The 14,403-nt window shown below is 37.6% G+C and overlaps 1 protein-coding gene and 1 pseudogene across 2 annotated transcripts in view; one reads left to right on the top strand and one right to left on the bottom strand.

Moving 5' to 3' along the window:
- CTNNA3 (catenin alpha 3) overlaps positions 1 to 14,403 on the bottom strand; it is a gene marked incomplete at both ends in the record, with an annotated part of 1,381,762 nt that overhangs the window by 59,573 nt on the left and 1,307,786 nt on the right. The gene's annotated exons all lie outside the window — the stretch shown is intronic.
- LOC311178490 (putative ribosomal protein uL10-like) lies at positions 1,190 to 2,123 on the top strand (annotated as a pseudogene). The gene has a single exon. The product of its transcript is annotated as a putative ribosomal protein uL10-like (transcript).

The raw sequence follows: 14,403 nt of genomic DNA, 5'->3' as shown, positions 1-14,403 counted from the left end.
AACTTAAGCTGCCTTACATACTCATTCTGTCCCTAGAATCTGCATTCTATGCACTAGAAAACAGAAACTTAGAAACTAAAAGTGTCTTAACTTTCCCCCAATGAATATGAATATCAGCTGGTCTGAATTTAAAAGCCAGAAGTTTAAGTCATTAGGACTTTCAGAGTTTCAATGAAACCATGTAGGTAGAAGTATCATCACTGAGTTTTCTTGCATCTTGAAGCAATGAAATTCAATAGCTAGCTTTGAATCAGCGGAATGTTGCATATAAAGAAATATACAAGAATAAGAGATTCCTTGCTATTGTTTTGAGTGGAGTCCTATTAAAACATCATTCTCTGTCTATATTACCAATCCCAAGGGTTATGAAATAAATAATCTCTTCTGGGGCTCCCCGGTGGCGCAGCGGTTGAGCGCTGGGTTGCAAAGCTGCCTGCAGACTCTGCTGCACCGGTTCGATCCCCTACTGCTCCCTGGCCACTGGAGGAGGGTCCCACATGGCGCGCAGACCTCTCCTGCCGCCCGCTGCTCCCCTCAGCAGTGTAGTTTGGTCCTTCTGCCTGCTCTGCTCCCCGCTCTGGCTCTGGTAAATTCTCTCACCCTCCCGCGCTTCTGACTGTGCCCAGTGCTTGTATAAATAAATAAACAAATAAATCTTTATAAAAATAAATAAATAAATAATCTCTTCTTTGACTGAGTTTCTCTTTTCAGTAACCTGACATTTATCTCTTTTCTGTTTTTTTTTTCCCTCATTTTTCCTAGAACTGAGAGTAGATATATTTAAGGAAAAAGAAAGTCACAATATTTTCTTTCTCTTTCAACTGCAGTCTGACTTTCACAGAAAAGTAGTCTAGCGGCATAAGCAAGATTTGACCATCAGAAGTATTCCAAAACCCCAAAGAAAGGCATTAAGTTCATTCGAGAATTGCAGCACTAATGAAATATTCGGTGTATAGATATGTTATTTTTTCAGTGACTTCACCCAATTTTCTTTCTTTCTTTCTTTCTTTTTTTTTGTGGGACCCTCGCCATGGCTGGGGATTGAACTGGTGCTGCAGAGGCTGCGGGCAGCCTTGCAGCCCAGCGCTCAACTGCTGTGCCACCAGGGGAGGCCCATCTTCACCCAATTTTTAAATAAGTTGTTTTAATAGCACATCTAAAGATCAGTAGAGCTCTCTCCAGGCATCCTCGTGAGAATGTGTGGCAACCCCTGATGCATTGCTGTGATGCCCAGGGAAGACAGGGTGACCTGCAAGTCCAACTACTTCCCTAAGACCATCCAACTTTTGGATGATTATCCAAAATGCTTCATTATGGGAGCAGACAATGTGGGCTTTAAGCAGAAGCAACAGATCCACATGTCCCTCCGTGGGAGGCATAGTGCTGATGGGCAAGGAAACACCATGATGTACAAAGCCATTGAGGGCATCTGGAAAACAACCCAGCTTTGGAAACTGTTGTCTCCTACCCAGGGGATTTTGGCCTTTGTGTTCACCAAGGAGACCTCACTGATATCACGGACATGCTGCAGGCCAATAAAGTGCCAGTTGCTATCCCTGCTGGTGCCATCATTCCATTTGAGGTCATGGTGGCAGCCCAAAATGCTGGTCTGGGGACAGAGAAGACATCCTTCTTCCAGATTTTGGGCATCAGCACTAAAATTGCCAGAGGCACCACTGAAATCCTGAGTGATGTAAAGTTGACTGAGACCGGAGACAAAGGGGGAGCCAGTGGAGTCACCCTGTTGAACATGCTACCCATCTCCCCCTTCTCCTTTGGGTTGATCATCCATGTTTGCAGTGGCAGTATACACAACCCTGAAGTGCTTGACATCACTGGACATGCACTGTGATTTCCACTATTGCACTATTGCCACTGTGACTGCTGAGTGGCTACCCAAATGTTGCATCAGTGCCCTATTCTATCATCAATGGGTGCAAGCAGGTTTTGGCTTTGTCTTTGGAGACTGGGCACATATTCCCACTTGCTGAAAAGGTCAAGGCTCCCTTGGCTGATCCATCTGTGCTTGTGGCTGCTACTCCCATGGCCTCTGTAGTGAAGGCTGAAGCAAAGGAATAGTCAGAGAGTCTAAATAGGATCTGGGATTTGGTCTTTTTGATTAATCACCAATAAACAACCTACTAAGCCAGCTAACTTTGTGAAAATAGGAATTAAAGGCTTACTTCTCTTTTCTTTTTTTTTTTTTTAAAGATTTATTTATTTATTTATCCAAGCACTGGGTACAGTCAGAAGCACGGGAGGGTGAGAGAATTCACCAGAGCCAGAGCAGGGAGCAGAGCCGGCAGAAGGACCAAAGTTCACTGCTGAGGGGAGCAACGGGCGGCAGGAGAGGTCTGCGCGCCATGTGGGACCCTCCTCTGGTGGCCGGGGAGCAGCCGGGGATCGAACCAGCGCTGCAGAGGCTGCACGCAGCTTCACAGCCCAGCGCTCAACTGCTGTGCCACCGGGGAGGCCCAAGGCTTACTTCTCTTTAAAAAAAATAGACATTCCAGAAACACCGGCATTTCCATCTACTCTTTCAATATCAAGGAAATTCTTACATCAATCTAAAGGGGAAACTAGAATAGGTGGTTGATTCTCACTGGTCTCTCTCAGATCCACGTGAGTCACTCATATCAACTGTTGTCCTAAACCTTCTTCAAAGGGAGTTCGGTATTATTTTCCCATTGCTTCTATAAAACCATTACCACAAACTCAGTGCTTTAAGGTTAAATAAATTTATCATTTTACAGTTCTAGAGGTCAGAACTCCAAAGTAAGTTTCACTATACTGACATAGAAGCATCAACGGTTGGTTCCTTCTGACAGTTGAGGGGAAAATCTATTCCCTTGCCCTTTTCAGCAACCAGGGGCTGCCTGAGATCCCAGGCTTATGATTTCTTCCTCCATTTTCAATGTGCATCACTGCTTCTGTGGTCATCTTGATGGACTTCTTTATTTCCTGCCCCTTTCTATAAAAGCCTCTGTGATTACTTTGGACTCTCCCATATTGTCCAGGAGCATTTTCCCATAACAGTATCTCTAATGTAGTGATATCTGCAAATCCTTTTTGCCATCAAAGGCAACTTTCACAGTTTTTGATGAGTACGAGGTGGACATTGTGAATTCTGCCACATTCCTTAAGAGCCACTACAAGTAATCAGAGTTGGCACCTATGACAGAGCTATACTGGTTTTCTTGAATTTAAATCAGATCAGTTTGGACAAATTAACAATATTCTGATGATTGGTTCTCCAGCTTGGTAATCTTTTGTTTTACTTTGACCAAATAATTGCAATTGCCAGGGAATTTGTCAGGTTCTTAGTTCTTAATGGTTTGCTGACTATATAATTCTTTACTTACAATTAATATCAAGGGGCAAATTTGGCAATATCGTAAAAAAACACAACCACCTGGAGGCATACTTCAAGTATCTGGTGCTACTCTTCCTCCTTTATCCACCATAGAATAATTTTACCAGGTCTTTCTTCCTCCCTTATCCACCATAGAATAATTTTACCAGGTCTTTCTCTCCTCCTAGGGCTACATGTAAAACACATTGAATTATAGGAAGTATATTAGACTCTAGCACAGGGCAGAAGGGGAGGAGGAGCCTCATTTGGGGGGAGATTTATAAAATGATTATTATACATATTTATGCCTCTCCTTTCAACCTACAGATCGGGAAAATGGAGCATGTTTTCCCAAGAAACTCCGAAGCTATCCTCAATGAACACTTAAAGGGGTTATATAGGGACAACATTATAGTTAAATTAAGAAACCTCTTCAAAGCAACTGATCATTGAAACTGGGAAATAAAAAATAAAACTTCTCAGTGGTGACTCCAGACTCACAAGTTTAGTGAGAATTGACAAAGGAATCCAATAGTATCTTCCTTCATGCATGAGAAGGTAACATCCAACCCCCCCCCCCCGTCCCCAAAAAAAAAGGTTGTAAGTAATTATTCATTGATACCTTCTCAGGACATAATGGGAAATCTGTACTCAGCACCAACATTTGAAAACAGATCTTTTCTCACCCTCTACACATTATTTCTCTGAGTGTTCACATTAATCAAAGGCAATGTACTGTAAACACAATCGTGCTCTCTTGACTGTGGGAGTCCCTCTTTTTCCTGTTGGCAGTGGCCTCGACATTAATCATGTACATGATCTCTTACTGAGTTGAGATTTTGTTTTTTCCAGCTTCCCCTTAACCACTGTGCTAGACTGGTTGCCCCTGTTCTTTACTATCAGATCCAGTGTTATGGATTCAGAAAACATTATTTTGAATTTATAAAAATAATATGTTAGTTTTTATTATTTAGCATTTGACCATCTTAAAGTCTGTATACCAATTTGTTTCTTATTCTGGTCACTAGGCAATTCCATCCTAATGTTCAGTTGTAGCAACACACAGGGACACTAACTTAGTCAAGACTTTTCAGTTAACAACCCGGGTACCACGCTGGTTCAAAGGTGGGATTGAACACCAGTATCGGGCATGTTGTTTTTGAAATAAGAACCTGCTGCCAGCTCTTTGGCAGGCCCTTCTTCCCGTAGTCTAGCTGGGCATGGCTAGAGGTTATTAAATTTTAGGACACATAAAACTACAATTTTCAGTTTGAATGTGACATGAGACATACTGTTTTATGCCATTACTGTTTATGTTAATGTGCCACTACAGCTGGTTTCCATCGATTCACATGCCTTATTGAATTATTTTATTGTACAGTGACCAAAAGGATTTCTTTAAAGGGCATGATGTTAAAACTTGAATGAAATAATCAATTTTTTTGTGTGTGTGTGTGTATGTGTGTGTGGGACCCTCGCAGGTGGCGGCGGAACAAACAGGCGCTGCAGAGGCTGCGGGTAGCCTTGCAGCCCAGCGCTCAACTGTTGCACCACCAGGGGAGGCCCGAAATAATCAACTTTAGTTCAAACACACATACTATTTTTTTTCTTACTTTCTCCCATCTCAGGTCTAATATCCACTATTTATTTAAACTTAATATGAGACAACATTCTTAATGCTTCCTCAATTAAAAGAAGCTAAAGCAGTATCATTATGAGACGGTAGTCATCCAGTATAATGCCCACTCCCTTCACTGAGAATCTCTTGCCTCAAAATAAAACAGACTCACCCATACTCAAATGTTTGCACCTGCTTTAATATTAGATGACTTACTCTGGAAGTTGACATATTGCTATCAGACAGAATTATATGAAAAGAATTATAACCTAGTTTAGAACTGTATGCACAATGATTTCTTATTAAACCAAAATTACAATAGAAAGGCAGTTGAGTTTCTTCATTTTTGACATTCTAGACTATTTTTCTCCTTCTTAAGCATAAAGGCTTTGGTGTTACCCCAGCTGTGTGCCTAAGTAATGGACTCAGGATATATTCAATCACAGATCTCCTTTCTACTTTTCTCGACAGAGGGTCTATTTCTTCCAAGGTCTCCCAGTTCTCTCTCTCTCTAAAAATAGGCCTCAAGTGTTTCCTGAAATTCCTTCAGAAACTTGAATGATGATGGGTAAGTATATTGAAGTTGACTGAGAAGTCACCTTTCTTTCCTACCTAAACTCTTCCCAAACCACAGTGTTTCTTTTTAGAAAATGTTCCTTGAAATGTGAGGCACTGGGCCTTCAGTTACATGGGATCATTTATGAAGAAATGTATAAGAAAGGAGAAAACCAGTACTCATGTGATAGGATGGTTATTCTGAATAAAATTCAAATTTGCTGCTCTGAGGAGGAACTTCAGAGAATTAATTTAAATGGCTTAAACTCTGGTGTAAAACTCTCCATAACAATAGGGAAAAATACCACTCCCAGAAGCTAAAATCATTGTGATTGTGATTTATTCCACAGGGTGGGGAAGGCTAATATGCTTATGCCAGGGATTGGCATCCTGAAGACATGCCTTCTTCACATTGACCGAGATTTTGTTAAACAGCCCAACATGCAGTTTCAGCCAAGGAGTTTGTTTTTGAGGCTTTATTCATCTTACTTTGACAATCATAGAATGAGATGAAGCATATTTTACCTTCATTCTCTCTCTATAGATATTTGTTACATGTATACTATTATGCTCATAAATATGCATATTATAAAATATACATTTTAAAGAGAATGATTAAAGATGAAAGAAACTTCTAAAAATATTGTCTTAATGATAAAGCCATTAAAAACAATCCCAAAGTGCAATACTCCCCTAAGGAGAAATTTAACATATTAGAGAATATAAATCCATAGCTCAAGCAATCTTCTTGATAATTAATTTTATTGACCCAGCTCTTGTCAGTTTTGATTATGTCATCATTGATTTACTCTCTAATGTGTCTGACCAACTTCTCCTGTTAGGAATAAGAGAATTGTCAACTTTGACATCCTGTTATTTGTTAGGGCTTCTCATTTAATTATTCTCAAACCAAGTTTTTTTTTTTTTTTTTTTTTTTTTTTTTCCCTCCTGGAAATTTTAAATCAACAGAGTCCATTAAATTAAGATTAACTTAGTTAAGACTGGATAGTATAATTCATAAATGTAGTTAACCAGGTCCATGTTAACTGTGATATTTTGCAAACACCATAATCATGGTGAAGCCACCATAATCAATATGCCTAGGTGACAGAACTCACTAGTCTGCAATATATACTCAGAGAGAATACATTGTCAACCATCTATTAAACACTGGTAAGGATACAATTCTTAGGGTTATCATAATATACATGAAAAATTTTCAAATAGTTTTACTTCTTCTCTCCAATAGACTATCTCAAAGAACCATTTTGGAGATTATTATTTAAAGTCATGGCTCAAATGAGATCTTTTTCAGAGTCTCCCTTTTTCCCCAAAGCTGGAAATTGATATTTGATTCTTCTGAATATTCCTACTACCTTACCTGCACCTCTCCTGAGAATTGTCACCCTCCCTTCCTACTATAGAGTTTTACACACGCACGTCTTAGCTCTTGAAGTACATTCTTAACGTACTTTGAGGGGTGGGGTGGGCTCCTCTGGTGGCGCAGGCGGTTGAGCGCAGCGCTGTGAAGCTGTCCACTGTCGCGGCAGACCTCTCCTGCCTTGCCCGCCGCTCCCCTCAGAAGTGTATTTCAGTCAGTCTGCCTTTTCTGTTCCCTGCTCTGTCTCTGGTGAATCCTCTCACTCTCCAGCTCATCTAGCCTGTAACCCGGTTCTTATACGCATGAATAAATAAATCTTAAAAAAAAAAAAAACTTACTTGGGGAGTGAACCATGCTTGGGTTTCCCACAACATCTGCAGGAAGGAAGGGTAGTGGGAGGCTAGCCTTAGGACTCACATTTTAATATTCTTCCATAAATGCAAAATGCATATTTCAAGAGATAATTAATTTCCTGTTCCACTCTAGAATAAAGTACATGGTTTTGACTTTCATTTTATATTCTTGTCTTTCTTAGGTATCAGCAAAGAATTACATTATTAAAAGGTATGCAAAAGGAGAACTGGAAATAAGTTTTTTTTGGGAAAGATTCAAAATAAAGATCAAATTCATATTTTTGAATAACTAAAATTAGAAAATGGATGGTTATCTTAATATACATTTAATTCTAAGTTTTTAAAGTATGTATGCATGCATTTTCAACATATTATGCTTATCTATAACACAATTTTCTCCTAGCTCTACAGAGAAACTAAGAATGACCAAAAACATGTTTTTAATTACTTCAAATTCTAGATACTGGATAATAAAAAGGAACTTATATAAGTCAAAGAACAACTTTAACAGGGGAGATAATAAAGACAATAGGAATTACTCTTAGGGACTTCTCAGAGCAGCAAAGAACTAAAGGTGAAAGGTGAATTTGAATTCAAAACCAGAAAGCATAATTATAAGAAAAGGAAAATATAAGAGACAAAAGAAGAAATTATTTTTAAACATAGCTACTATTTCTAGAAAAATGGCAAGTACTTTAAAGGCCAAAGATTAAAGGATCTGCTCTGTATGCGGAGAGCTGAACTTGGACATTCTTTATAGTCTTTCACATCCTCAGATGGCTCCTAAGGATCACCAAAGTTATCCATTATAGTGTTCCACCTTTAAGTCATGCGCATGATAACTAATTGTGGAGAAAGTATATCAGACCAGAACAGTAGAACTGCAGAGCTTCCAACTGGGCCAAACTGGAGAAAAGTAAACTACAGTTCAGTCATCTTTCCTCCTGTTTACACTGCAGACCATACTCTACTCCTGGAAGGGAGCCTCCACTAAATTCTACCTCTTGGAAACATACCAACTGCCTGAGAAGAGAGTCTTTGTGACATAAGCATGCATTCCTGTTGCAGTTCCTATCTTAACAATGAATAAATACATGGCATATTGTCTTGACAATTGAATTAACTCATCCCCATGGAGTTGTTTTTTTTTTTTTTATTTTTAAATTTTTTTAAAGATTTATTTATTTATACAAGCACTGGGTATAGTCAGAAGCACAAGAGGGTGAGAGAATTCACCAGAGCCAGAGCGGGGAGCAGAACAGGCAGATTGAAGAAGCACACTGCTGAGGGGAGCAGCGGGCGCAGCAGGAGAGGTCTGCGCGACATGTGGGCAGCAGGGGATTGAACCGGCACTGCAGAGGCTGCGGGCAGCTTCCCAGCCAAGAACTCAACTGCTGCACCTGCACCACCAGGGAGGCCCTGGAGTTACATTTTGTCTTAAGTAATCTTGTGTTGGTCTGAAACACACATCTCTCCCTTGTATCTGGTCTCAGGCAGTCCAATGTTATATAACAGAGTTCACTTAAAGTGGAGCCCGGCCTATATGTGGTTACCAGGATGCCACCCTCACTAGATGCAATTATTTTCTTTCTTGCTCATTCTAGTCCCCTTTCTCTGCCCTGCTCTCGGTCATACTGTCTCACTGAAATCTCACCATGTATATTTTATCTTCTCTATCTCTTCATTTTCTCTCTCTTGCTGTTACTGTATGTTTTGCTTTTTGCCTCTTTCTCTTTTAACTTTACCCTATGTTTCTGTATTAGATTGAAAACATTTGTTAGCCTTATTTTTGGATTAAAACTGGTTACCCTTCCCAGTTTTAATGTTCTCCTTAACAGCATGTTGCAATTGTATGTAATTTTAAAAACTAAAAAGAACTTTACTACCTATTATTTAATTTCAATATACACACAGAAATCCTGCTTTATAGGACTGTCAGAGTTTATCTGTTCCAGTCATTAAAAAAACAAAAAACAAAAAACATTGATCCTCATGAAACTAGGGGCTCAATGATATTTACACATTCAGAAATGGCAGATCAGGGATGCCAGTCAGACCCGGTACTTCTGATATTTCCACCTATCCTTAATTTCCTAAGGTGCCAGTTTCTCTTACTTTTTGTGGATCCAAAAACAAAACAATACATATTTCTCCTGTATTTGACAATGAAAGATCCCATTTTCCTGAAACTGTTCAGGAAAAGTAATTTCAGTTCTAGGAATGGCATCAATTAACTCATACTATTACCAAAATTTATTGGTTATTGGTTAGGCATGGGAGCTTTGCTAGCTAGATGATGAAAAGAAACACAAATAAGGCATCTGCTCTCTGTAACACAATAACTGGATGGGAATTTTACTCCATGGAAAGACCATTTGAAAAAAAATATTGTTTTCCCTATTGGATCCTAAGCTTCATGAGTACAAATGTAGAGAAGTTATTTCACTCATTTATATCAGTTTACTTATTAATTCATTACATAATACTCTTGTGCATCTTAATTATCAACCAGGATTTTTCCTAGGCATTTACATCCTTGAAACTTGAAATCTAATATGGGATATAGTAAATGTAAAAAAACAAACAGGTGAAATAAAAATAAGATAGTCTTAAATAGTAATAAATAGTAAGATGGCATAAAACAGTAATATGATAAAAAATGCCCCATTGGGACAGCATTAGTTGAAGGTGAAGATAATTAATAACTGTATCTCATTAGGAATTGACAGAGAAGATATATAATAATAATTGAATGTGGATAAGAAAAAAAGATAAAATTTTTAATTTTTAATTCCAGCTGAAGTTTTGAAAGTGATCCACAGAGTATTTCCAAAGGAGGTACTTTCTTTCTTCAATAAGAACTATTAACCATGCATAATGATACTGAAGAAAAACCCAAGTAAGATGAGAGACGAATGAAAAATTGTTAATCAGAGTGGACATGAATCATGATACTTTAAAATCACAAATGCCTTTGAACTATACAATTATAGAAACTAATAGTTGAATGGAAACTTGATGGCAAATTAGTTTGGGTTCTCTCAACTGTGGATACAATTTCTACAACCTCCTTGACTAATAGTTATATAGTTTCTAATTGCATATTTCCACACCAGGAGTCATACCACCTTGGAATAGGTTTCTTTCTCTTAGATTGACAGATTTAGTTATTAGTTGTTTCTTTAAATTGAGCAACAATCTACTTAATTCCTCACATTGTTCCAAGCTCTAACCTTTGGAGCAACACAGAATAAATCTTTATAAGACAGAAGGGCTAGATTCAGCTATCTGGTGTTATATAATCTGAACGCTATATTGTAGAATACAGAGGAAGAAAATGGGCATTTTAAAAATTAAACACAATGATCAATCACAGAGGAAGGAAAAAAATAACACCTTTCTATACATAGAAAAAAACAAACTAGGGAGGAAGAAAAAAAAATAAGCGAAAAACACCTATTATTTATTTATTTGTTTGTTTGTTTGCTTATAAGATTTATTTATTTATTTATACAAGCACTGGGTACAGTCAGAAGCATGGGAGGGCGAGAGAATTCACCAGAGTCAGAGCCAGAGCGGAAAGCAGAGCAGGCAGACTGACGAAGTACACTGCTGAGGGGAGCAGCGGGCAGCAGGAGAGGTCTGCGTGCCATGTGGGACCCTCCTCTGGTGGTGGGGGATCCAGCTGGTGCCGCAGAGGCTGCGGCCAGCTTCGCAACCCAGCCGCTCAACCTCTGCGCCACTGTGGGATGCCCACACCTGTTATTAATTACAGTCAAAATTTAAGCAGATTTTGAGAAGGACATGTGGCCAAGTGTTCTTATCAAAACTCTTCTCCAGTACAAAGAGAAGACACATAACATGCTGGAATAACATATAATTACAGTGACTGGCAGCTGCTAGCAGAATGAGACATTTTAAAAGGCTTATGGCCATGTTTCTAAGAAACACTAAGAGTTGGAACTGCTAAGCAAAATAAACTATGGAAGTCTAGTGGCTTTATTAAGAAGGAAGGAGACAGGTGGAAGAGGAGGAAGAAGGAGAAACACTGACTTGCATTCAGTTTTCAGTTGGTAGTAAATTTAAGGTAAGACAATATTTTCATATTAACACCAAATTAAATGTTTTAACATTTAACCTCGATTACAGATAAAAACAAGTCAATGACTAAGTGGAAATCAGTATAAATTTCAGGATCATAATTTTGAAACATTCACTATGGTTAATTTTTCATCACCTGAAAGTATGTGTGTGTTTGTGTGTATGTGTGTGTCTGTTTAAGGTGCTGGAAGACAAAGTTTTCCTTCAGGTTGTTATTTGTATCACTATCCTTGGATTTGTCTACTACACTTAGCATCTGCTTTCAGCCTTTTCCAAATTTGATGCCATCAATACCAGGCATCTGGATGCCCATGAAAGCTTGCCACACACTGGAGGGTTGGTGGAAACTGAGTCACCACTTACAAGCTGTATTTACTCTTTCTAAATATCAAATTTATATTATTTAAAATGGGCATAGTAATATTAGTTCTGTCCATCTTCTGGAATAATTTCTAGATTTAAATGAATTAAAGCAGGGCCTCCCCTGGTGGCTCAGAGGTTGAGCGCTGGGCTGCAAAGCTGCGCCAGTTTGATACCCGGCTGCCAGAGAAGGTCCCACAGGGCACTACAGACCTCTCCTGCCACACCCGCTGCTCCCCTCAGCAGTGGGTTTCCTCAGTCTGCCTGTTCTGTTCCCTGCTTTGGCTCTGGTGAATTCTCTCACCCTCCCGCACTTCTCACTGTACCCCAGTGCTTGTATAAGTAAATAAATAAATCTTTAGAAAAAATGAATAAATGAATTAAAGCACATGAAAGTACTTTGTATATACTAGATTCTTACAGAGATATATGAATGCTATTAATACCACATATGATGTTGGACTTACTTGAGAGAAATGTTTTAATAATTTTGCATAGCAAATTAATACATATTCCTCTAAACTGACATTTGTCTAAATATTATATGCATGTGCATAGGAAATTTTCTATATTTAGATTTTAAAGGGAAAAATAACACAATTATTCATTAAAACACCCCATCAGCTCAACCGCACATAGACACATTTTAAGGTCTTATGAATGTACTTGTTTTTTGATAATATATGATACTTACATATTAATTTCATTCAAATATTCAATATTCACTTATTTATGCTATTTATCTACATTATCCTCAAGAAATATACTCTTAGAAAATGAGAATATATTTATTCCCACATTAGTCCTTTTTTTAAACCACTGTATTAAGAGGGCCAATATTCAATGTCCTTTATAAAAAACTATAAACCTATGTAACTTACATATGTGAATATTAGATCTCAACTATCACAAATATTAATGTAGGGAATCCTAAATGATGTGTATATATATATATATGTATACTATATATGCATTATATATATATATACATACATACTACAACAGTGTTTGTCAACTCACTTTTAGCTTATCATTTTAAATGTTTGTGCAATATGTTTTGATTTCAATGAGGCCTTTTAGTAATTTTAAACAAAAAATTCTTTTGTACTAAGATAAGTCATTTAAGCAATTGAATTTCAGCAAAACAAGGTTTTTCTGAAAGTCAATTTATGAATCACGGTGTGAGAAATACAACCAAAATTTTTAAATTTACATTTTGGGTTAGCTGTATTTCTAGAACATCTGTTATGATATTATGACAGGTGTTTATTAATATGGATGTCTAATCAAATCTTTTGGTTCCTAATAGCTTGGCAATTCAATATCTAAATATTGTCAGAATCCTTGATTATATATTGAAAACTGTGGATAATTGATTCAAGACTGTTTCCCTTGATTAGATTAAAAAAATTAAAATCTGTCCTATGCATGTTCCTTTTAGAATCTCAATATGTTTCTGAAATTTCTAAAAACATTTTAGCAACGAGAATTTGTAAAGGGATAAAAATCTTCTTTAAGCCAAGAATTAAGATTTGTTTTGATTCAAAATTCTTAGGTCCTTTATTATACAAATATTTTTTTTTTCAATGCCATGAGTTGGGAGTGAGTCCACAGACCATCAAAAATAACAAGCTCATACATATATATTGCTGTGTATATATGTGTAATATAATAGCTATATGTAGTTCTCTCATATTAAATTTTGTGTAAATTATGTGTATACATAAACTAAATTTAAGAAAATTTAATGTATAAACCTGAACATGTATGCACTCAGAGAGAGGGGAAAGAAGGGACAGGCCTTTTGGGTACATGCAAGCTCAAATTTTTAACATTAAATTTTCTTAAAATTAATACTTTTACAAAGAAGTCAACAAGAAGCAGTTTGTGGCCCTCTGCAAATCTGTCAAGCAGCTTTGATGAATGGCATTTATTTGAACTGGAATTTCCTTTTTAATATATAAGGGCATGACACAAATCTCTAGGAAATTTCTGTGGTAAAAGTACTAAGTGGAAATCATTGCAAGTCTGAAAATATAGATTTTGACAATTTAGACTTCCTTCTGGCACACTTTAACTCTATCACTTCTTAAGAATATCTGCCTTTTTAATCTATATAAAAGTTGAATATGTATGTGTTTTTGGTCTGATATCAATGCTGGCTGCTAGAACTTTCAGCAATGATGATGGACATGTTCTCTATGTTAGCCACTACAGTAACAAATAGAATCATGGGACAATTGTGCATTTGAAATGTGTCATGTAAGGCTGAAAACTAATATTTTGGGCCTCCCTAGTGGTGCAAGGGGTTGGGTCATAGCACTATGAAGCTATCCATAGACACTGAAGCACTGCATGAGTTTGATCCCTGGCCAGGGAGCTACCCACATGGTGCAGCAGACCTCTCCTGTCTCACCTGCTCTTCCCCTCAGCAGTGTATTTCAGTCAATCTGCCTGCTCTGTTCCCTACTCTGTCTCTGGAAAAATCTGTCACCCCCTGCACCTCTGGTCTGTACCCCAAATTTTTACATGCATAAATAAATCTTTTTAAAAAATAAAAAAAAAAAGAAAAAGAAATTTTAATTTCATTCATTGGAATTAATTTATATTTACTTAAAGAGACACATTTGACTAGGTGTGGGCCAGTGCAGGGAGATATTATACTATCTGACTTTCTGAAATA

The sequence above is a fragment of the Talpa europaea genome (assembly GCF_964194135.1).
Source record: "Talpa europaea genome assembly, chromosome: 10".
Taxonomy (NCBI): domain Eukaryota; kingdom Metazoa; phylum Chordata; class Mammalia; order Eulipotyphla; family Talpidae; genus Talpa; species Talpa europaea.
Note: the sequence above shows the minus strand (reverse complement) of the source record. Positions and strands in the feature narration are given on the sequence as shown.